Genomic DNA, 25796 nt, shown 5'->3' with positions numbered 1-25796 from the left:
TTATAATACTATTTACCACAAATGCATTTTTTTGCTGGAAAACCAGAATAAGTCATTCTTTCCTTCATTTATTGTTGATGGACATGTATTCACAAAGAAAGGTACTGTTGAAAGTTGTGAGGCCAGATTTTCTATGTTGTTTCTTGTCAAGTGTTGAATAACATACATACATACATACATACATACATACATACATACATACATACAATTCAGCAGCCCAATCATATAAACATTTACTTGGAAATATAGCACATACTACCTTATAAATGCATATAATTTGTAGCATAATTTTACATGGAGAAAGTCCACTCAATTTTCTGCAACCAAGAATAACTTACATTTAGAAATATATCCTTGTGATCATTGTAGATCAGTTAAATAAGAACAAACTGGTAAGAATCAATTAACTCTCAGCTTCATTCTTGTCTGCAAAATTGTCATAATCTTGAATGGAACAACTCTTTGGTGGTATATCAGATTTTCAAGAAATGTACAACACTAGAGTTTTGACTTTAAAACAAACCAGAGATTTCTTTCTAACACCACAGCCTATTTAAATTTTTTTCTAACCTTTTAAAATGCAACATTTACCCCTCATACAAAAACATGCATTTAGTTGCTTACTAAAGACTTTTTTTTTTGCTTTTTTTTAAAAATGAAAGTCTGACCTTTTAAATGATTGTTTTTTTCAGCACTTTCAAGAGAGACCCTTTCACCTATCATCTCTACGTTTTAGATGTGCTGTAGTGAATGAACCTCTAACCTTTTCTGCAAAATGTGACTTGCTGCAGAACAGCAAATCCCTTACTAATTTTAATTATGCTTATTAGTGCTTTCATGTGGGAAGGGAATGAGTTTTAGAATGGCATTTGTTTTTAAAAAGTTTGACCCAAAAACAGTTTTCCAATAGCTCAGGTTTAACATAGTCATTCAGATTTTACCTTCAATTTGTTTCAATTGAAATTGAACTAAAGTTGCAATCTGGGTTCTAAGAGAGCTGAAAGATCAGAGGCATTTTTTTTCCACTATCTGTACACAGAGTCTTATTTGTGTAAGATTTGTCTCATCTTCTTGCAAGTATCAGACCAATTTTCATTTCTGCCTGCTGAAACACCATTGTTCAAGTAAGTTACTTCAAATGTTATTCCACTAGTAGTGAAAGCACAGCTCATTTCTTTCATTTTTTTCTATGAGTGCATCATTGAATAAAAACCAAAGGAAGATAGACAAATTAACATAAATTCTCTCATTTCACAATGTTTGGAAATGTTCCGTTTATCATTATACCGTTTAGTCTTCACATATAGTGAGGCCTGGCTCATTCATTCTTTCATTATTCTAAGTTAAGGGGAAAAAATAAAACAAAGCTGTAAATATGTGTATAGGATTCTATATTTGTCCTCATACGATGTTTCATAATTTATGTATAGGAAATATTTTAGGGTGCTCTTAATTGGAGCAATTTAATCTTTAAATTTATTTCAAGGTTTAATGATAGGACAGGTTTCATCTTTTATCAAACACATCAATAACTTCCATCTGAGTATAATGTGAACATAATATTTCTGTTCAAGTATTGCATTATCAGATATATTATATTCATACACAAAACTAGTATGCATGTGCATCAGTGGTGAGTTTCAAAACTTTTTACTACTGGTTCTGTGGGTGTGGCTTGGTGGGCGTGGCATGACTTGGTGGGCATGGCTTGATGGGCATGGCAGGGGAAGGATACTGTAAAATCTCGATTCCCTCCTCAATCCAGGGGAAGGTTACTGCAAAATCCCCATTTCCTCCCAATCAGCTGGGACTTGGGAGGCAGAGAATAGATGGGGGTGGGGCCAGTCAGAATTTTTACTACCGGTTCTCTGAACCACTTAAAATTTCTGCTACCGGTTCTCCAGAACTGGTCAGAACCTGCTGAAACCCACCTCTGATGTGCATCAATGATCTTCACAGACCTGACAAACTGTAATTGTTGTTATGTGCTTGGAAAATAGACCTACTTGTTTTGTTGTCCTGATGACTTGAGACCATCTTTCTCCTCTGCTCCTGCTGTCCGGTGATAATACAAATTTATCCAGCAACTAAAATTACTGGAGAAGAAGGGCATTTTGGAGATATTAGCTACTAGTTGGTAAAAAGCGGTAAAAAGCTGAGAATTAAATATTGGGAATCCAGCAGTAGAGCTAACTTCATATTATTTGAATTTACCACTGATATCTAGATGGAAACAGTAAAAGTTATTTATTGGTGGTAATTCCTATTTGTTCTTAAGCAAGGTTCTTTAGCGTTCTGAACTTGCATTGAGAATCAGTTGTGGTGTGGGTTGAAACAACCTGTGAAATATTATGATGGGATGATAAGGGTAAGAAATCCTGAGGAATAAGAAAAGTGACGCACTGGTCAAAATAAAAATGTCTTATATTTTAAGCAATGCCTCCTATAAAAAAATCATTTACTTTACTTCTGAGATCATGAAGCATTCCAGATGTCAGATACTAACTTTTATTTGTGGCTCTGCAGTCCAGTGGATTCCGATGGTTCGTGATGGTGAATGGAGTGGGAGAAGAAGGAAATTCTTGGGCATGGAGTATTTCCCGAAGCTGATTCAAGGAAGATATCTGATTGGCTCTGTACGTTATTTAACTGAGAGAAATAAAGCCAAATTGAATTCCTGTCAAGTCTTCAAAGTACCCCAGGGTGCTAATTTTGTATACTAGTGACAAGCATGGCAGGAAAGATGAGGACTTGATTCAAACCAAAATGTTGCAGTTTATATGCCTATAAAACTAAGTATTTGCACTGCTGTAAATGTATATTTTTAGTCAGTGTTTTTGCATCATCTTTCTTACTAAGCCTTTTGAACTTGTGCTCATGTCCAGGAATGTTTTTTTAGCTTTCAATAGCAAAGGGTCCAACAAAACAGAAAGGGCAGTTTCTGAAGGCTTGGTTAACTAGCATGTGCTTATTTCAGAGAGGCTGTGAGGGAGGAGTTATGGAATAAAATTCATCTGTGTGCATGGAGTCCACTCCAGTCACAGATGTGAGTGGTTAACTGTACAAGCAAGGAGAGCAAATCCACACAACAATACTTCATTCACCAGAGAAATCTGCAGCGGATTACAGTTTCTCTATGGTTACGTCTGTTCTTAATTTACTGCTTTTATTCAGTTTTCAACCATAAATGAGCCCCTTATGAGACATTCGCTATGCAGAATTGACAACTCTTTTTATCTGCTTGAAAAATATTTTTGGATAATAATTTATGGTTAGGAAATATTTTAAGCAGCTTCAATAGTTACATTATATTCATTCAAAGCTTAATGATGCAGTGACTCCCCATTTTTATTTTTTAAGAAAAGAAATCCAGGACAATCTGGTAATTTCACATATTTATAACAAAACATAGCTGCTTGGCTGAATAGGAAAACAATTTTTTAAAAGACATATTTCATGGTACTGTGATATGTTTTTTCTCCCCCTCCTCCATCCAAGATTTTGAAATATTACTTCTTATTAGAAAGCTTATTAGGGAATTTTAACAAATGTTTGTGTAGGTATGAAAAAAAAACACAATAAAATGATTATTTATATTGTATGCATTCATGTTCTCTTCATGTATGCACATATTGTCCACATAAGTATGTGTGTGAGTATATGTTCATAGATTTTTGTTCTGATGTGTCAGAATTGACTATTAATGCTTAAAGGCACAAGACAGGGGTACTATAATATTTATCTATCAAATTAAAAAGTGAACAGAATAATATTATTTCCTTAATTAAAGTTTATATTGTTATTGTTTTATCCGATGACTTTTTGTATGGAGTTAATTATTATTTTATATTTCAGGGGGCTCATGTAGGAAACAGTATAAAACATATTAATTATCAAGTTGTATAAATCATTGTAATATTAATAATTGGCTTTACTTGCCTTCTGTTGTGCAAACTTGGACTTTTTAAAAAAATAAACCATGAAGTTGATCTTTATCATAATCCCAGGGTGGACCATAAAAACAAGGTATAGCAAGACAGAAGGTTGGACCATCTAGGTCAGTACTGTCTCCACTGAAAAGCCAAAGCAGTCCCAAAATTCAGATAACTGGTCTTAGTAGTTACAGAGATTGACTTGTGGGCTTTTCTATGAAACAGATGAGCACTGCCTCTAGAGCTACAAATTTTCTTAAACTTGTAAATGGCTCATAGGTGCAAAGAAGAACATGTTTCAATTTCTGCTTCTGATTCTACAATTTCAGGGAAGCTATATGACAATGGTTTAGATTAACATAACTGGACAGATTATTACATTTTAATTTACATGTTGAATTAGTAGGGCTCATGGGAAGGCTTGGCACCTGGCTGAAAATTATGTTTTAGAAGGGAACTATGATATTGTTCAAGGCAACTACTTCCAGCAAAGAATCAAGTATAATCATAGATTTTGTTACATTGTGATTTCCTATCTGCTTCGATATACATCCTTAGAGAGACACCATCCATTGGTGTCATAATTGGCTACAAAAGAGAGAAATCGCTTCAGTGATATGAAACACTTTTATTAATTGAGACAATAGTGATGAGGCTGTAGAAACCCTTCCAAGATGGCAAATTCCCTTTTGTATTATTTTAGATTAATTTAAAGTGCTGGCATACAAACTTTACAACTTGATTCTTGGCAGAATATGAACATTTTCAGATTCATTGATACTTAGGGAATCTTATGCTATGTCAGAAGAAACTCCCAGAAGATAAACAAAGAAAAACACTTCAATGAGGTTCTTGCGGTGTTTTCCTCATTAGCAGCTACCGTGTCTTGAGCGGGGAACAAGTGCTTTAGGACAAATTTTCTTGGTATTAGCAAAAAACGACATTGTGTTTACTGGCAAACACACTTTATGATTTTTTTAAAAAAATATTTTTGTGAAGCCATAGGTAGTTTGAATTTTTAAAAGTATAATAAAAACAAATTAAATAGTAGATTTCAAAAAGAATAAAAAAATAAAAGGATATGTATAGCTACTGTATTCAATTTTACTCCTGTTCAGTGAACTAATTTTAGGTTACTTTAAAGTGTTAACTCTTCTGATTTAGGGGTTACAGCTCTTCATTTCTTTTCAATGAGTAGGTCTGATTTCAGATAAAAGTATTTTTATGCTATTAATTCTCATTGATACACTGTGGTTGCAAACTAAGTGTCAGGTGTGCGTCCTTTCAGTACTCAAGAAAGAAAAACCCCGACTCCATTTTCATAGAGAAAGGTACTTTTACTGGGTATGAACTGAATGCAACCAAAGAAAAGCAAGGTCTGAGGCAATAGGCGCAAAAATCACATATAGAAAGCATCCTTAAAACCTTCCCCCAATCGTCCAGTCAGCATTATCCAATCCACATCCCCACCAGGGGTCATGTGGGGTGCAGCTTCCGATGGTGCTATCCTCCTGGGATGGTTGACCTTGAGTGGTTATCAGCGCTTTTCCCAGCTGCATAGAAAATGCTGAGGAAAACTTTCTCCCCTCCTCTCCACCAGCTCACTTCCCCTCTACCAGACATTCAAGTAACTCCCCCCTCCCCCCCGTTACAATGGCAGCCGAGCAAGCAAGCAATAAAAAAGGTGGAGGCTGACACTGGAAGTGTTTCTTCCACTTATTAGCAGTTTTTCAGTTAGAATATAATACTCGTATATAATCCTAACCAAAATCCTCATAGTAATTACCATATTTTTCAGACTATAAGATGCACCGAACTATAAGACGCACCTACCTTTTTTGGTGAGGAAAACAAGAAAAAGAAATCTGCCTCTGCTTCTGCCTCCCAGCAATTTTGCCTCTTGCAGCAAACAGCCTGTTTTACTTTCATTTTCATTTTCAGCATAGCTTGATTAGCACAAGAAAAAAAAAATCTGCTCCAGCAATTTACCTCCTTGCAGCAAGCAGCAGAGGCCCATCAAAACAGCTGAGAGTTGGGAGCCGATCCAATCAAATTGTGCTAATTAGGCTGTGCTAAAGCTGAAAGAAGCTGTTTCTTCTTGCTGCTTGCAGCAAGGAGGTAACTGCTGGGAGGCAGAGGCCAAAGGGTGGGGGCCAGTGGGTGGGCGGGGCTATATTCAGTGTATAAGACACACCTAAATTTTCACCCCTTTTTAGGGGGGGGGAAAGGTGTGTCTTATACTCTGAAAAATATGGTAATATATTTAAAATATTCTGATGGAACAAACACTCTTCTCTTTTATCAATGATTTTAAATGGGGGTAAGTTGCTTAACCCTCATTTACCTGATGTTTTAATTCCATTTTTGATGAGTGGCAATCAAACTGTATCATTAACCTGTTAGCAAAATTATTTGTTACTAAGATCTCTAGAATGCAATTATTAAATGAGCCAGCCCCAAAAAAGGAGACATTTCAATGCATCCCTACATGTCCTTATCAGTCACAGAAATAACAAAGCTATAACTTTTATTCACACTCAAACCAAGGTCCACTCAGTCCCAAGCACATGCAACTAACAATTTTAAAGCACAAGGACATTTTAGGATCCCTTTCCCTAATGGTTATTTTACCTTCAGGGGATGGGGAGGACTGCAAAGCCCAGAGAAGCAATGCAATCAGTAACTGCAACTGGAATGTCTATAGACATATTTCAACAACATTGTTATTGTGGCTGGAATTTTGAAGGTTTTCACAAGCTAGCATTGTGAAATGTGTGACAAGGTGGGATTTAGTTTTCAACAGCAGCTGAGAGTATTGCCATGTTTCATTTTCTCTTAAGCAAAAGGGATAAGAAATATTATTAGAAGAAAATTTATTACTTAGCCTTCTACGTGTTGCTTGAGTTCCTAAGAACAAATGTTCTAGGCCATAACTGTTCACAGATCTAGAAATTTTACAATTTTATTAGAAAAGAAATTTGTGTTTCAGTACTTCATGATGACAATTGAAGTTACTGATTAATCTAATGCTATCTTGGAGTCTCTTTGATTTCATTTTTTTCTAACTCATCATCTGCTTGTCTATTTTAATTAAAATATGAAATTATATTTCTCCAGTCATGACTACCTTTGGGGCCTAGAATTATCATCCACAGTGATCTTGTGGAGACTAGCTTAAATACTATCCTTCCTTACCTACAAAGAGTATGATAACCACTAATATTTTGTTAAAGTATCCCTGTCATTCCAAAATAATTGTTATTTAGAGATTACTCTGTTTCATTCTTCTCTATTCCATACATTTTCATTCTGATTAGTACACATATTACTAATCTACACACACAGAGACTACATTAGTTATACTACATACTATTACACATAGTAATATTGTAAAAATATAAATCCATTAATTATGCTTCAGTCAAGGCTTCTCAAATGTGATTTGTGTCTACCTGGAAAGTAAATCACAAACAAATTTGAGGAACAATCCCACATTTTAGTGGAAGCATAATCAAAAACATATTTCTATTCTGCCTAGACAAACTTACAGCCAAGTCAAGATATTTCACAGTTGCTGCTTTAAATAGCATGCATCAATTCAAAATTAATGTAAAACAAGAAATAAGAGTAGGTAGAATTACACAAATTAAGCATGCCTTTTCCCATTTTCCCATTATCCTTTGTTTGGTTATCCTTCTATAATATAATCTATTATATACACACAACATATGATTTAGACAGCTTTATTATTAATTTCCAATGAAAAGGCACTATTTCATGAAATTACAAAATTATATTATTATTTTATAGATTGAAACGGAACCATTGAAAAGACTAAATGTATTTTTTTCTTCCTAACTCTCAACCCCCCCACCCCAACCCCCAAATCATTAGTTTTATTATTGGAGATCACACCATCACAAAGATAGCAAAATCCTTGGGTTAAGTCATTTCTACCAGAACGTTTACAAGTACGTCACTAATCTGAACACTCTTCCTTTCAGGACAATCTGTCTAGTTGGCCTGGTGCATGGAACAGCTTTCTGTTAAACAAAAAACAAAAAAACTCCTATTATACTTTTGACTTCTTACTTCTTATTATCTCATTCACTTTTCACCTGTCTAGCCATGACATATTTTAATGGCTTACAACCGTAACAGATAAAAAAATATATAAATATATAAAACATATAAAATATTATATGAACATTTTGAATCTCTATAAACCAGTTCAAGCTGAAAAATAAAAAAAAACCCCTCTGGATAAAGAAGAAGCTTTTCCCAAAAGGCAAAACAGCTTTTAAGGGAATTCATTTTGGCTTGGGGAATACAACAGAAGCTCTCTTTCTATATGACTAACCATCAGAAAATGAGGTCATTTTTAAAGGACCTCTGCTACTGATCTTATCTCTGGACAGGTTCATAGTAAAGTAGCCAGGACCTAGCGAGTAAATAAATTGGAGTTTCAGAGTCTCTCAACTATATTTCTTTACATCATTGGTGCAATACACTATTAACTCTAGTGGTATTCAGCCGGGCCGGTTTCGGGCGAACTGGTAGCAGCGATCGCAGGTGGGCCTACCCACTGGCCCTGGTGCTATGCTGTCCTATTTAGCCACGTTTTCAGGGTGGGTGCATGTGCTGAAGGGGTGTTCACAAGCAAAGTCCATGCACAGAAGGCCGGCCCATGCATGGAAGGTTAGGGGCAAACCAGTGGTAAAAATATGTGGAACCCTGACTTTAGCACTTTGTATCAGATTGTCAAGATCATGCAGGATATTCTAGGTCTTTGCAATTCATCACTTTCTCTGCCTAATTATTAAATCAACCATGACTGTACAAACTGATACGGAATTAAAAGTGCAATAACTATAAGCACTGTAGGAAAGAGCAATGGATATGCTTGTTATCCCTTGTTACATGTCAGTGATGTGCTAAAGGAGGAATTTCATTTATGATGTTAATCATGCCTAATCCAAATGAAAGAAATAATAGATTAAGACATGATAGATATCAGTTTGAATTAAAACAATTTGAGAGTTATTGGGCCCTATTCACCATTGTACAGCTGAGAGAATTGCAAATCTACTGAAGGCATTTTATGAAACTGATTTTGAATTTTGTTAACATTACCAAAGAACAGGAAATTTTAAAGCCTGCATGAAGATGAAAAAATATATTAAATATTGTATTTCCTGTACTTTGTGTCATTATTAATAGTTTAACAGTAGCAATATACTGCTTTTGACAAGAATTAATTTGTTTTCATGATTATAGAAGCACTGGACTCATTCCCACTCTTCAAATTTTATCTTTCCATACCTGAGAAGAAATAGGTTCTTGAATGTACACTGCATTCAGGACAACAAAGGGTAGAGTTCTTATCTCAAGAGCACTTAAAAAGACTTAAGAATAGTTGATAATTATTAACCTATTGTTAAGACTTGCACTATTAGTTCAAGGCTGTTTTTAAATTTCCCTTCAAAAAAGCCTGTATCGAAATGCTTAATTCAAAAGGATTTATGACACTAAATTAAAGGGAGGGAAGGTTTTTATCTGGAATCCACATTATGACACTGCAAACTTTCCAAACTTGGCTATCCATTGTACTTGTACATCTATCATTATATTTGTCATAACTGACTAGGAAAATGTTCAAGGTTTCTACTTAATCAGAGATTTATATGTACATAGGATTATGATAATGTCAGGTTAGATGAAAGACATGAAGTAAATTGAATAGCAGCATATTCTGTATAACTGAGATACAATTAATAAAAAAACTACAATAGGTAGCGATAGTGTTGAGTTTATCTTTACTACAGATTGACATCTTCAGGATAGAAAAAGACTAGTTAGTTATTACCAGGAGAATGTATGACAAAAATTTATGAGTGCTATAACCTACGGTTGCAAATAAATGTTTCGATGTAATGAATATATAGCATGTAGAGAATCTTAAAATGTGCATGTTCAAATGCCCTCACTTATGTATTGCCTTGGTAAGAAATTATCCCTTCTATTCCTTTTGTATGATTGGAGCAGGATTCATTCACAACAGGAACAATATGCAACCACAACTTAGTAGGATCAGGTTATTTCCATTTCAGCAGATTACTTTCTTAAGAGAAAGTAGTGCATTCAGGGGAAGTAATCATATACTTCTGCCAACTATATGGTAGACCATGTATAGCATATTATTGTAATGTGATACTACAACCATGGTAAGTACTTTCCTAGCAACTACAGCAAAAATATTGAATATTGAATAAAGCTTGAATAAGGCTAAATAACTGATGTCAGATGTTATGAATGGAATTTGCTCTCAGTATGAACTTAGTAGGATTGTGCAGAAGTGAAGCATTTTTTCAAAACTACTTCACAAAGGAGTGTGGGTTCCTTCCTACAAAAAGCACAGTGGCTACATTGCTTTACTTGTTCTGTTTCTTCCCACAGTGATTGTAGCTAAAAGAGGCCTTTGAGGATGTTACACATTCGCAGCTACTGGAACTACTGGTTGTAGTTTCAAGATGACGCAAAATACCTTGTCAAGAAGGATCAAACTACCATTTTGCTTTAGTGGGAATCATTATATTGCCACTTCTGTGTCACAGCTTGTCAAATAATATATTTTTTTAAAAATAATTTTATATATGTAGGTAGGGAGTCTTGTGATTTCTTTTCAACTGCTGTTTCCCTCCTTACATTGCTGATATCTCTAGAAATAAATGTTACCTCACATTCTTTCTATCTAATCATGCTTCGGGGCAAGGACCATTGTAATTTTAGAGTTACCTTCAATTCAGGTAAATTCTGAATTTGCAACAAGCTAATTGTACAATTATTGTAAGCATTAATAATGTATTGTAAGCATTAATAATGTAGAGCCGAGGGGGTGCAGTGGTTAGAGTGCAGTACTGCAGGCTACTTCAGCTGACTGCTGGCTGCAGTTTGGCAGTTCAAATCTCACCAGCTCAAGGTTGATTCAGCCTTCCATCCTTCCGAGGTGGGTAAAATGAGGACCCATATTGTTGGGGGCAATATTCTGCCTCTATAAACAGCTTAGAGAGGGCTGTGAAGCACTATGAAGCAGTATATAAGTCTAAGTGCTATTGCGACTTTTATTATTACATTATAATACATATAATATAAGAGCCGTGGTGATGCAATGGTTAGAATGCAGTATTGAGGCTGACTCTGCTCACTGTCAGAGGTTTGGTCCTCATCGGCTCAGGGTTGACTCAGCCTTCCATCCTTCTGAGGTCTGTAAAGTGAGTACCCAGATTATTGGGGGCAATCTGCTGATTCTATAAACCGCTTAGAGAGGGCTATAAAGCACAATAAAGCAGTATATAAATCTAAGCACTATTGCTATTAAGGAATATTGAACTGTTACTGTTGCTTTTCAAAGTCTGGAACAGATAAATCAGTAGCATGTATCTTAAAATACTAGGAATCAGCAATACCTCTAGAGCAGACCTGAGCATTTTATGCCTATGTGACTGTTCCACTCTGGGACTGGGTATAGCATATTATTGCAATGTGATACTACAACCATGGTAAGTACTTTCCTAGCAATTACAGCAAAAATACTGAATAAGGCTTGAATAAGGCTAAAGAACTGGTGTCAGATGCTATGAATCGAATTTGCTCTCAGTATGAATTTAGTAGGACTGTGCAGAAGTGAAGCATTTTTTCAAAAGTACTTCACAAAGGAGTGTGGGCCCACGGACTGTTCCACTCTGGCAGACAGCAGCAGGTTGGTGGGGGAATGGGGCATTGGTGGCAGGGATTGGGCCAGTGGTGGGTTGCCCCTGGTTCAGACCAGTTTTATAGAACCAGTAGTAAAACCGGTGGGAGGCTTCGCCCACTGACCCGGATGTCATCAGAAGCAATCTGCGCATGCGCAGAAGCTTCTGCGCAGAAGAACACGCGTGTCATGGGCATGATACGAACCAGTAGTAAAGGTAAGTAGAACCCACCCCTGGATGAGGCAGCACCATTGGGGACAGGATGTTGGCAGTGGGGAGTGGGTGGCAGCAGCAGCTCTCCATAACAGTTGCAATTTCTCACATAGCCCCTTGGGAAAATTAATTGCCCACCCCTGTTCTAATGGTAAGATTTTAGTTGGCTTAATTCTCTACAAAGGGGATGCTTTTCTTTATGCTATCATTGGAATCATGAGCTATAAAATGGAAGTTATATAGGTTGAGGTCCAGGTTTCAAGTTATCCATTTCCAATTATATTAAAGATCTCTCCATATCCAGATATATGGAAAGCTAAAACACTGGTCATTAGAAAGAAGTTGTAATTATTAGTTATACAAATAATGCAAACTTGCTTCCAAAAACTGATTATTGTAATAGGAAAGGTACCTGAGAGAGCAAAATTAGGGAAGATGCTGGATGAGGAAGGTTTTTGATGTTCAAAATTTGACTTAATAAATAAAACTGGGAGTCATAATTTCTGCTGTATCCTCTTCTGCTGCAGAAATTTGAAGGCTTGCTGTTTCCTGGGAAAAAAAAGAAAGGAAAAAAAAAGTGTCATTCATTTAGTGAATACTTTTTAGATATTACATTTAAGATAATTATAATAATAAATTCAGATATTTATGCTTAAATTAGATTGTCAAGAGCCTCCATTTCTTCCATCAATTTTAGCCACTCAATAGTGAGTCAGTTTTTAAAAATTGTATTTCCTGTTCTTAGTAGTAGACAAAGAAATTGCCACTTGACTTATTTTAAGGTTCTTTTCTTTTGCTTAATGTAGATTTGATGTTCTACAAATTGTAATGGAGTTTTGTAAAAAAGCCATCCCATTCTGCCTGGTCAGGCTGGTAAAACGGAGTTTAAATGGTGATGTCCAACTAAGGATTTTTTTTTCTTTCTTTCCTTTCCTTTTTGTGAATTCCCTTGTATGCAGCAGATGTAATTAATGGAAAGCAATTTGCTGATATCTTTTCACACTTCCTTTGTGGAAATGTACAAAACTAATCTCCCCAAACAAAATGCAAAACAACGGTTGAAAGTCTGTCCTTTAACCTTTCAATGAATTTTAAAAATGCCTATTGGAGATGCACATTAATAATGGCTTTAAGCTCAGGGGAATACTTTATATTCATCCGTGCTTCATCAGGCAGGTTCGTGGCCTCTGCCGTACTGCAGTGGCTCCCTCTATTCCAAAAACAGTATGGGGGAAGGACAATAAGTACGACTTGGTAATTAAAAATGTTACTAGAATTGTTACTGAGAAAACCCCTAATGCTAAGAATGTTTCTGGAATAAAAAGTCAGCATACTAAAATTCAAGAAAAATGTGCCAAATTGTGCTCTGTGCTGACAATCCAGAACAACTTATATGCGATGGCACACTGATTTTCAGTGCACGGACTCTGTCATCTAATGCTGGTTTTCTCCCAAACATATAAACAGCATTCAGGCAAAATTAAAGAATTAATTTGGGAATGGATCTCAACGATACAAAGGAAGAAAAGGAAGTACTGTAAAAAATGGAAAATTGGGATTTTTATCTGTTTTCAAAAGCAGCTCCAAAATATTTCACACAAAGCGCTAGAATTAAAATAGCCTGTATGACAATGTGGCGATTAAAGCTATGAACAATTGATCAGACACTGTGATAGTCTGATCATTTCATCTCAAAAAGTATATCATAGAGTGGAAAATTAAAGGTATGGAATATCTTTTCCTTGACCTTTTTTTGGGGGGTGGGGGTTCATTTTGGAATGAATGGCTGCTAGCACTATTGTTCATTTGTACTGTGTAATTGTTTAGGCTTTTCTTCCTTTTTTTCTTGAAAAAAAAAATAATGTGATCGGAAAAATAGGGGCTGACATCATTTTGTCACTGAGGCAAGTTGATTGTGCTATGAAAGCTTTGTCTGGAAGGATTCTTTACAGCAAGAACTGTGAAATCAATTCAGACGTAGGCCTTACCATGGGGGGGGGGCAGGCCGGGGAGCACAATAAATGTCAAAGTATTGGGAGTATAGTAAGATAAAGTATATAGTAAGTAGAGAAATATGTGATTCTCAAAATGTCATAATTTGATCATACATCTACCAAAACAATTGATGTTAAGATCAGAACAAATGGATATAAATGTATATAGCATATAATCAAATGAACTCAAAACAACTATAAACAGCGAATAACACTTTAATTGTGAAAAATAAAGCTGGGCTGGCAAAGAGCCAGGGAGCTTGCCAATGGTGCAAACTTTAAAAAGATAAATAATTAGATAGATAGATAGATAGATAGATAGATAGATGATAGATAGATAGATAGATAGATACATAGATAAATCTGTTTTTTTTTTAAAGTAGGCAGAAAATATGCCAAAGAGATATAACTCATGAAATTTCACAAATTTCATATCTGGAGTTCCACAACTCAGGTTAAAAACATTTTCTGAGATTTCAACCATTTCCCTGCTATTTAAATTAATAGTTCCTTGGGGATCATAGTCAGATATTATGGCCCAGGTTCTGAGAGACACAGTGATAAGATGCTTAAAAGTATGAAGCAGTTTCATGGAATGTGGATATCAGTTACCTCCATTTTAATTTTTTATATTTCAGGTTCCACTAATTATTCCTTTGACTTTTCTACTCTAAAATATAAGATGCATTCTTGCTTTTCTATACATTTGCATACATCAGCTGATGAGAGTGTCATCTGTTGAAGCTTTTATCCCATAAAAAATAAATAACTCACAAGATTCTTGGCTCTTTTTTTTAAATAATATATGCTGGATTTTTTTTTAATACAGCAAGAAACTCCACAGAATATTAAAAATAATCATTTTCCTGGGTAGCTAGAACTTCTGAACTTAATAATTCTTTTTAGATTTTGTTCTTTGTGTTATTTTAAATTATAGCAAAAAAATAAAATAAAACTATCGTCAAAGAGAGTATTCTGAGTTTTAGCAAAAGAGAAAGAGTCAGGTTTAAATTTTACTTCATCTACATTTCTGTGTTGTCTATTTACTATACAGGATGAATTTATAATCAAAACAACAGTTTTTAAAAATTTTAAAATACAAATTCTACAGCTATTTCAACTGCTTCTTAGTATAAAAGTTTAAGAAAAATAATTTAACCGTATTAATAGATATATTTAAATAGTAGCTTATAATAGCTTTATGATAAAAATATCAAATATTACAACATGTCACTTCATTTTCTCACAATGTTAACATGTAAATGCATAATGCCAGAATAAGACTGCTATTTTTTTACATAGCAATGTACTTCTAACACATATCTTGCATGTTTGTACACTGAGGAAACAGAACGGCAGTATAATAAATTTACCCCATGGCATCTTCAACTACCTCTTTACATTCCTAATTACTCATCCCAACTGCTTTAACTTATTCTAATGTTCAAACTGTAGTAAATGTGAGCAGTTTTGAAAACATTGAACTTTCTCAGTTATCTGACATTGGAATTCCTTGAGGGATAACTTCCTGATTAAGTATCACATCTATTAAGCTGACTTGTGCTGAATGGACAATTAGTATATTCTCTGACAATGAAGTGCAGGTTATGTATCTAATCACAAAAAGCAATTAAAGCATGTGCACACAATACAATATAAAAGACAACTTACAAACAGCAACCATAGTCAGAGAGGAAATTATCAACACAGCAGAGGCAAAAGTGAAATTTTTAATCCACTCTTCTTTAGAGCTTGAATTCTGATTGCCTGACACTGTCCTATTATTTGCATTTCTGTAAAATATGCAAATAATAGTTGCATAGAAAGGATAGGCAGCCACCTACCAAATGGATTTAGGATTTTTCAGCAATATACAGGTAATCCTCAATATATGACAACAATTGGGTCCAAAATTTATGTTGCTAAGTGAGAAATTTGTTAAGTGAGTTTTGCCCCATTTTATGACTTTTCTTGCCACATTTGTTAAGTGAATCACTGCAGTTGTTAAATTAGTAACACGGATTGTTAAGTGAATCTGGTTTCCCCATTGATTTTGCTTGTGAGTCAGTTGTCAAGCATCCAAATGTACATTGGGTGACCATGGGGATGCGGCAATGGTCATAAGTGTGAAAAATGGTCATAAGTCATTTGTTTCAGTGCGGTTGCAACTTCAAATGGTCATTAAGTGAACTGTTGTAAGTCGAGGCCTACCTGAACTAACTTTTTATAGCTGAGCTAAGGCTGAAGAGAAATCATAAAAACATGTGTAACTGAGTTTACTAAAATTGAGATTATGCTAGAATTACTCAGATTCTACATACAGTATAAATGAACTCAATATTTGAGAAACTCTAGTGTAATCCAGTAATAGTACTTGGCTGTCTTTTAGTCAGCTATTTAACCAGACCATGAATATTTTGGAGAACTGAAGTGCCAGTTTTCATGAAATATGAAATAAAATTGGAATAAAATGCATCATGAAATTTCTAGAAGAGCTTACTTTAGAACTGTAAACTATAACTGGTTTTTACTGCCTAGGTTTCAGTAAGAAGGATATAGTCCAGAAAATAGCAGTGACATTGTAAACGACACAATGAATACAGAAACACAATAATCATTATGCCTGCTACACCAATGAAAAGTTAAAAAATACTTTGCAGTTTAATTGATTTAATTATTAAAAGAACCAGTGAGAGTAGCTATTCTGTAGCGTAACATTTGAAAGTGATATTGTTTTGCTGTTTTGCAGATTGTTTGAATTATCGTCCCATTCTTAATTGAGGAGATTACTCAACAAAACCTAATGTTCATTCAACAAAATTTATGAAATATGTTGTGGATTACCAATATCATCAGTTAAACCTGTTTCAAATTTATTGCTTTCATTCAAGTTAAATTATAAAAGAGTCCATTTGTACTACCACATGTATGTACATGAATTCAGCTTTCATCATTTCCAACAAGTTTAATCCAGTAATTTATGGTTTTGACACAGTTTTGGGGGGAATCTGTTCAAGAAACACAGACAGCTTGATAGAAGGGTTAGACTGGATTAATGTGCTATGTGCCAAGTTTCAAAGCAGCCCATTAAAACTGTTTGTAGAAAGAAAAAAGAAATGGGTAGGATTTTTAACAATCTGTATTTTCTTAAATTTCTAATCATTTTAGTCACTTTAGCAAAATGAATGGAGTTATGATAGAAAATGAACTTTATTATTAAAAAAAATGTTAGAAAAGCAAAGAAGCAGGACTGTCTTTCCTTTATGCTCAGCAGGAAATAAGGTTGTTCAAATTACAATGTTCTGATGCTAACTTCTTTTGCAAAATTATCTTCCTTTTAAAACTTTTCAATTTATATCCATTACGAAAATCCTTATATACCTCAGCAGACAAAGAAAAATGAAATGTAAAACACTTATCTCTTATATTTCTCCTCACAGGTGGAGAATACCAATTTAAGTTCAAGGGAAATGAGGTCAAGATGACTGAAATTTTCCAAACAAAACTAAACAGGATGCCAGGATTTCTGTCATCTGATGCTTTCTGCATACACATGAAAATTCAAAAATTGACTGTTTTTCTATTCTGTTCCTAAACAGTTTTCTTTAAAAAAAAAAAAAATCTAATCACACAACTTTAAAACACTACACTATCACTCTTTTATCCCACCTCTAGCCATCAGGAGGAATGAAATATGTAGTTTGGCAACATCTGTGGAATAGATTAGAAGACATGCTTTAATAGATGAAAAACATGATGGAAGTTATGAAAGACATGGTAACTCTGATCATCTTGGCTAAATTTCGTGCACTTCATCTTAGTTTATTGGCTGAATTTATAGTCTCTAAAAAGAGCCAGAGCTGAAGACACAATATAAGCTAGTGTGATATAATAAAACACCATTCTAGTAAAGGTAGTACTAGAATTAGTGAATCCTTGTAAAAGAAAAGGCAATAAGCAAGCAAACAAACAAACAAACAAACAAAGTCTCCTTCAAGTAAGTCCAGTCTGAGTCTGTGTGACTGAATCCTGCTGCACACTGCAATTTTCTTGGAAACATTATGAAGTTATTGCCTATTGCTTTCTTCCAAGTTGTGTTTTGGTTCCTTCATCTAGCTTATACCTCTGTTGTTTCTCCTGGCAGTCTCCTAAATCCAAGTATAACAATGCCCAGTGTAAAAAAAATAGGGAACAGAAGGACAGAAGGAAACACTACTTTCAAAGTGATAGTCAAACAAACAGAGCTTGAGGAGGATAGTCAAACAAACAGAGCTTGAGGAGGAGCCCATTCCAAGAAATTAATTTGAGTATATGTCTCAGACAGGCCTTTCCCTAGTTCAAATGAAGATAAAGTCAGGAAGACAGAAACACATTTAGGCCTGCAAGATGCTGTTATTATAGCTGTTATAATAAAATTAATCCTGACTTAGTTAGCATTGGTTTCTTAGTCTGGTGTACTTTAAGGACTCACACCAGATTGGAGTTTAGCTTCCAATCCCATGATGCCCATGAGAAATATACCAATTGAAGAGATGGTCATCTTCCATAGACACTTCTTAGCACTCACCACTGTACTAAGCAACTACAGATAGTTCTCAACTAACAACTGTTAAATCAGAAACCAGTTGAAGGCATATAAATCAAATTTAAAAAAGAAGTTGCAAAAGGGTTGGGAAAAAAAAAAGAACTTATGAACTGTGCCCAAAGTTATGGGGTGTTGCAATTTCCCCCAGACATGTGATCAATTTTTGGACAATTGGCAGCCCATCCACCCAACTGGTGGAGTTCCCCCACTCCCACAGTCAAAGGGAGCTGGGGCAGCAGGGCAAAGAGTAGTTGGAGTGGCCTCAGGGTGCAGAGTGGTGAGGACAACTATGAGACTGGTCTGGGAGGCACTGTGGAAGGCATTCCCACAACTGTATGGTTTTTGGGCTGCTTGCCACCTCACAAGGGAGGGAGCAGTGCATCCAAGTGACAGATCTAGGGGGGGGAGGGAGTTATATGGACTGAGAGTATTGGGATCAGTCTTTTACCTGAGGCTTGGTGCTGGGAGGAACCAAACCTAAAAAGCCTTGGATTGGAATGGGTAGTGACTTAATGAGTCACAATTCTCAGTAAACCACCACAACGAAGAGGGCTGGGATTGTAGTCATGTGATATTACACTTTAAAACCACGCCAATTTGTGACAATCCTGGTTCCAATTTTGATAAGAACTCAAGGACTACCTGTATGTCATCACAGAATTGGTAGGAAAAGCATACAAATGTTTTAGATCTCTGTTCTTCTAATAAGACAAGAATTTATATCTGAAATATACTTTATTGCAGAGCAATTTTTAAATGATTTTCTAGTACGACATTAAACCAATCTTGGATTACATCACAAGGCAAACACTTTCATGTTTTACACAGTCATGAATCCCGATATTTTTTTCAAAGCAATATGAAGAGTTTGACAATTCATCTAATTAAAAAAAAAAGTACTTATCATTTCATCTTTAATTTTTAATATGCATAGAGAGGAAATTCCCAAAACATATGTTGGTAAAGGTTTTCAGGAATGAGGGGACAATAATGCAAAGTGCTATGGACAGACACCTCCAATTAATGTGGTAAGAATACTTCAAGTTGCATTTTTTTAAACTCTTCAGTAGTAAATTACAACTTTTCAAACAGTTCTGTGTTGTTCAGTAAACCCTCTTGCTCTATCCTCCTACAGGCAATGAGTAACCCAAACCTTTGAAAAAGAATGTTTTTGTTTCCCAAGATGTTTGATTCAAGCTGGAACTCCTCAACCTTTTTACCCGTAATTCTTATCAAAGTTATGTGACCTTGAACACATATATTTCAGCCTAACAAGAGAGGAAATGTGAACAGTGTTGCTTCCAGAGATACTGAGTAGAATCCTATTTGGCTAGTTACATCCAAGCATGTGATTCAAGACATACATAATTAGAAGTCTCCCAATTTTAATTACTGCAAGATTCCTAAATATCATTTGCACAGAAAAACAAATGGTCTGAAAGAAATACAATCGGACCTGTACTAGTAAGAAAATCACAACAGTATTCCTGCTCTTGTAACCAGGCACTGGAGTTGGTTTTTAAGTTTTCATAATGGTAAAATGTTGCTCTGAGTATCTTCAGCACACAGAGGAGATAATTTTTCTCCTCCATTTGCATACTATATTACATAGTCTCTCTGTGTATGTGTATGTATATATCTGCATTTATAACTTTCTGCCAAGATGATCTGTACCACTATTTAATTCTAAAACAACATAATAATGAATTTTAAAGCAAAGCTCACACCATGGGTTTTGCCAAACATGGTAAGGAGGAAGTATTTATCAAAGTTCCAACTTTCAACCCTTTGTTTTTTCAACCCTCGTGTGTTTTATTTTTTCCTGTGTTCGTATTGTCCTAATCGGGTCAGATTTGAAAGACGAAGAGCTTTGTGCTTGCCTTTGTGACATATTATCTCAAGAACATCTTGTCCCTAAGCAAGAGGAAGATCTAACTTGTTGAAGAAATAAAGCACTATAGGCTAGAGTCTAGAACTGTGAGAGCCAGATATGCTGGAAGGATTTATGTGCTGCAACTATCAGTGATTAAATGTCTTCTCCACACATCCACACTCCCCATAATGCCAGGCCTGATCATGAAGAGATGACACTCATGTTTTTTCAATAAAAAAATGTCATCCCAAAACAAATTAAAATGGATCGGTCTATTTCTGACATTTGTGCATCCATGTGCATCGGTGAATGTATAAAAAGAATGATTTTTCTTAGGGTCAACTGAAAAGTTACAAAATTAAAAAAAAATACTTTCATAAGGTTCTTGGTCAAGTTTGATATTATAGAAACATATAAAATTTGCATAATATTAAAAATAGTATTTGGGGACATGATCAAAAAGTGTCAGAATGAGCAATGCCTCAAAAGTAAGTATCAACTTTTTACACATTTTTTTTCTTTCTTTCAAAACTCACAAATTTGTAAGGAGAGGAAGGCCCTGTGATATCTATGGCTCATATGGGAAAGTTGTACTGGCAGGGAAACTAATATTGGTGTGTTTTGATCTCAGGGCAGATGTGTCTAAAATAGCTGTAAGGAAATAGAACATGAGCCCAGAAGTATTTAAACCAGCTATGAGACATGCTGGGATGCCCACTCAGATTTCCGAGCTATCTTGACTCAATGCAAAGGTCATGCTACAGTAGTTGAGCTTCTTGGAAGTTGAATCTTGGGTCATGGTTAGGAACATTATTTGGGAAGTGCTGATTAGAAACGAACACTATGGCATTTTTTCTTAATGAACGTTTTCCTGTCTCCATCTTCAGTTGTTGTTTTTTTGTAACGAAAGGAAATAGCTAAGCCACTAACACAACACCAGAAACGTTCCTGTTACAGCTATGTTTCCTGCCGCCAAATAATTACAGGTAAAATAATTCATAGTGGACAATTAGCACTTTTTAACGTGAATTTGATAAAAATATAATATTAGAAGACTTCATCTCCCTTATATGTTAAAACGTACAGGCACTCAAAGCAATTGTGTGTGTCTCTGTTGTGTTTGGCAGAGAAGTAATAAAGTTTCACATATTAAAATGGTATGGGATACATGGCAAAAAGTATATCAGCTATGTCCATAAATATTTTTTAACATGTGAAATACATATGTCCCTAATCTTTAATTTAGCTAAAGTTAACTGTCTAATCTGTAAGAATTTCTACATACAATATAATGAGTCACATTTCTTCAAACCTTTTCTGTCCTGATGAAAAATGCAGTGCTATATTCATTTATGTGAGAATACCATGGAATTCAACTACCGTTAACCTGAATAAGTTTTGGTTCAGCTAGGTACAGCCTGTAATTTATGACTGTACCTGGTGCTCAAATCCCAACTCAGTGTGTATAACTGTCATCAGTTCACTGTATCTTAGACTTGATTCCTATTTTCTTTAACAGGACTAGTAATCTTAATCTGACCATTATTTAAGGATGTTAATGATTATAAGGGACTTTGAAGTGTTGGACAAATATGAACGATAGTTTATCTACCTAAATCTTATTATTCAGCCTGTGTTTGTTAGAGATTTTTAAAATGTTGGTCTAAAGTTTTTTTTTTCTTTCAAATCACAGAGTATTGTTTCTACTGGGTTTAACGTGAGCTTCAATCAAATGTCTAACCTGAAAAGGAGAGCAAAATAAGGTAGTTTGTTTTCTAGTGTCAGTATGAGAAAGGATTAAGAACTAATTCAGCTCATGGTACAGCATTTATTCCTTTAACAACATTTTAGAAAAATCCATCCAAGATCAAATTACATTTCTTTAAGAAGAAAGGAAACTCAGTCTAACCAATAGCAAATGAGCCTTGCTTTTCCCTGGTAGTTTTTAGGTTCTAACCCTAAACCCTATTTAGGCTTCTGAGCATAAAGAAAAGCTGTATTCCAAACCACATACAGCATATAAAAGTTGCCATGATTATTCAGGTGGTTCTATTTCTATGGTTCTGGGATTTGCCCATAATGACAAAACTTGGTTTAACATAGCAGCTGGAATAACACATGTTCCCTTTTTCTTCTGGGGAAATGATTTCTGCAACTCTGGGAAGTCTCAATGTAAAGGTAAAGGTTCCCCTCGCACATATGTGCTAGTCATTCCCGAGTCTAGGGGGCGGTGCTCATCTCCGTTTCAAAGCTGAAGAGCCAGCACTGTCCGAAGACGTTTCTGTGGTCATGGGGCTGGCATGATTAAATGCCAAAGGCACACAGAATTCAGTTACCTTCCCACCAAAGGTGGTCTCTATTTGTCTACTTGCATTTTTTACATTCTTTCGAAATGCTAAGTTGGCTGGGACAAGTAACGGGAGCGCATCCCGTTATGTGGCACTAGGGATTTGAACCGCTGAATTGTCGACCTTTCAATCGACAAGCTCAGTGTCTTAGCCACTGAGCCACCGTGTCCTTCTCAATGTAAACCAGCTTCAAATTCTGAATTGTTTTATAGGTTGTGAATATACCGGAAGGTGTTCTAAGGCTTCTCCTTCAAATACTACAAGCAGCCAACTTTTGTATAAAGTGACCCTAAACTTGGCATTATTGTTTATGCAGGAAGAAAGTGGAGGGGAATGGGAGTCCCATGTTTTGGTTGGTTTTCTTCCAGCTAATGCATCTAGCTCTAAACCCATACTTGTGTACAGCATCTGGAAAAAATAATTGTAACATCAAACCATACTTTCTATAGGAAAACCTCTGGAATACAGCTTTCTATATGGAAGCTTTGGGAGAACTTCAATAAGATCTGGAAACCAAATGTCTACTAATGCTAATGTATTTCATCTTTCTGTCTCCAGCAACTGCACCACTTTCCTGAATAAATGGGAATATTCACGGTGGGGAAGCAACATTTTTAAACAGATGGCATCGATGCATCAGGCTGGAAAGAAAGAATGACAGAAAAGACAGACAGAAAGGAAGATATTTAATAGATTCTGCCATTTGCCAGTCTGCTGGGAATTTCAAATCACTTTTTGGCATTCTTCATCACTCTAGCCTGCTGAGAAAAAATGTATGCTTTGAAAATCTGAATGTAGCTTTGAAGCAAAACCTGTCTGCAAACCTTCGAGAAATCTTTCAGGACACAAACGTGCAAGTGTAGTTCCTAACATTAGCAAGGAGAGGCTTAATGACAAAAAAAAAAGCATTTATCATCCACACTCTATGCATGCCATTTACGGAATAGGGTACAAATACAAATGTATGGAAGTGAAATTGCAACCCAGCCAGCTGTTTTTATCAATCTGGCTCCTCGTTCTGGAATCTCCATTTCAAATAGTTCAGTGCAGAGTCAGCTAGTGCCACCTGCCTTTGACTTCTCACTACCACTGAAGCCTAGCTTGACCGAGTCATGTATGGTCTCATTCAATGGGCTTCATTTCAACAGTTAAATATGAAACCATATGTACTAATATAATTTGCAGCCATTTTTAACAGCTCTGAGTAAGAAAATATGGATCACTGAACACTGCTCATTGAGTAGGATAAATATAAACCAATATATTTGCAAACACACTTTTATGTTAATCAGACCAATTATATTTCAATAAAAACCTATAATCTTACTTATAAAAATAATCTTACTTATTTCTAAAACCCTTATGACAAGGGTGAAATGCTACCGGTTTGCTCTGGTTTGATGAACCGGTAGTGATAAAAACTACTGGTTTGGTCAAACCGGTAGTTAAAAAAAGCTACCGGTTCCTACAAACTGGTATTTCCAACAATCAGCTGTGCCGCGGGGTTTAGCTTTGCTAGAAAGAAGGAAATCCTACTTTCTAGCAAAGCTAAATTGCGTGGCACAGCTGATCCCCTCCTCGCTGGTCTACTTACCTTCCCAAGCCTCCTTTTGCTGCATATTGCGCATGCGCATGTATGCTGCACGCATTTGGTGTGCATTGTGCATGTGCATGCTTGGTGTACATTGCACACTGCGCATGCGTGGCCAGCAAACCAGTAGCAGACTGGTTTAGATTTCACCACTGCCCTATGAGGAATTTTCAGACAAGAAAACCCAACAATGAACTTCACCAAACAGTAACAGGTCAACAGAAACCAAGCTTTTTTAAAGGAACCAGTAAGCTAAAGTTTAGGTACCTGAACTGGATAGGAAGATGTCCCAAAGGAGCTTTTTCAAGAGGCAACTGGATTTTTTGGCTTTTGTATGAAGATGTTTCACTCCTTATCCAAGAGCTGAAGAAGCTTCTTGAATGAAAAGTGAAACGTCTTCAAAGAAAAACCAGAAAGTCCAGTTGCCTCTTGAAAAAGCACCTTTGGGACAACCATGACCTGGATGACTGAGAATCTCCATAGACATGGATAGGAAGATGTGAGTTTTCTGCATGAGAAACTGTTTATTCTCTGTAGAAAAGTCATCATTTCATTGTAGCTTTGCTCTTCAGAGTTTAGAGGAACTGACTTAACAAACAACTCTTTGAATCTAGAAAAATATTTATGAGTCTTTTTGTGGGATGAGAACAATTATGTAGACTGCAGGGGTGTTAAACTGGCAGCCTGCAGGCCAGATGCATCACGCGCAGGCTATGCCCACCCCAGCTCTGCAAAGGCAAAAAACATCGTGATACATCACATGACATGATCGAGTTTGACCCCCGTGATATAGAGGCTTGCTGTTCTAATAAAGCAGAGGTGGGGAACTAGGGCCCCTTTATGACTTGTGAACTTCAACTCCCAGAATCCCTGAGCCAGCATGGGAATTGAAGTCTATAAATCATAAAAGGGCCATAGTTCCCCATCCCTGTAACAAAGGAAAATTGAGGAAAAAAGGAACCCAATTTTAATTTGCTATGATTCCCATTACTGACCTCTTCTCTATCCAATCAATCTGAAATCTCAATAGATGTCACTGATTTCAGAAAATTCCAGACGTTTACAAAAAAAGATGACTTCTGGAAACTAGATAACAAACAAGTTAGTCTGCATTGATAACTGGTAAGATACATTGAGACTTCTCTACATTAAATAATCCTTTATGACTAATCTGGGAACAGGTTCCCTTCTTAAGCTCATTAAAAGGTTCCTTTTAGGAAAAGAAGCATTAAATGTTGCTTCTTGCGTTATACAAAATTAACATTACCCAAGGCTGAAAACCACCATGATGTCTTGCCTTACTTCGCTAATTTATCTTAATTTAATATATGTAGTTTAAAAATACCAGCTAGACATGTCGAAATTGTTAAAAAAAAAAAAAACTAGTTCACTTTGTAGCACCACATTTTTAGACTACCATAAAATTTTACAGCAAAAAGAACAAAGAAACAACAATCCAAGATACTCGCACATATTCCTTGTATTCGCCTGGACTAAGAAAAATAGAAG

The 25796-nt window shown here is 35.6% G+C and overlaps 2 long non-coding RNA genes across 3 annotated transcripts in view; one reads left to right on the top strand and one right to left on the bottom strand.

Annotated features, from left to right (window-relative positions):
- Positions 1 to 654: 654 nt before the first annotated feature.
- On the top strand, positions 655 to 2809 carry LOC148114636 (uncharacterized). Its single transcript, XR_015732869.1, has 2 exons — positions 655 to 1124; positions 2527 to 2809. It is a non-coding gene; the product is annotated as an uncharacterized LOC148114636 (long non-coding RNA).
- A 5069-nt stretch (positions 2810 to 7878) lies between these two features.
- LOC132711327 (uncharacterized) overlaps positions 7879 to 25796 on the bottom strand; it is a 297945-nt gene continuing 280027 nt past the window's right edge. For both annotated transcript variants that reach the window (XR_009622136.2, XR_009622137.2), the window contains exons 2-3: positions 12309 to 12445; positions 7879 to 7975 (exon numbers count right to left, since the gene is read on the bottom strand). This is a non-coding gene — a long non-coding RNA (uncharacterized LOC132711327). The remainder of the gene's footprint in view (positions 7976 to 12308; positions 12446 to 25796) is intronic.

This window comes from Pantherophis guttatus, chromosome 3 (genome assembly GCF_059756535.1).
Source record: "Pantherophis guttatus breed Tessera chromosome 3, ASM5975653v1, whole genome shotgun sequence".
Classification (NCBI taxonomy): Eukaryota; Metazoa; Chordata; class Lepidosauria; order Squamata; family Colubridae; genus Pantherophis; species Pantherophis guttatus.
This window is presented reverse-complemented; position numbering and strand designations above follow the sequence as displayed.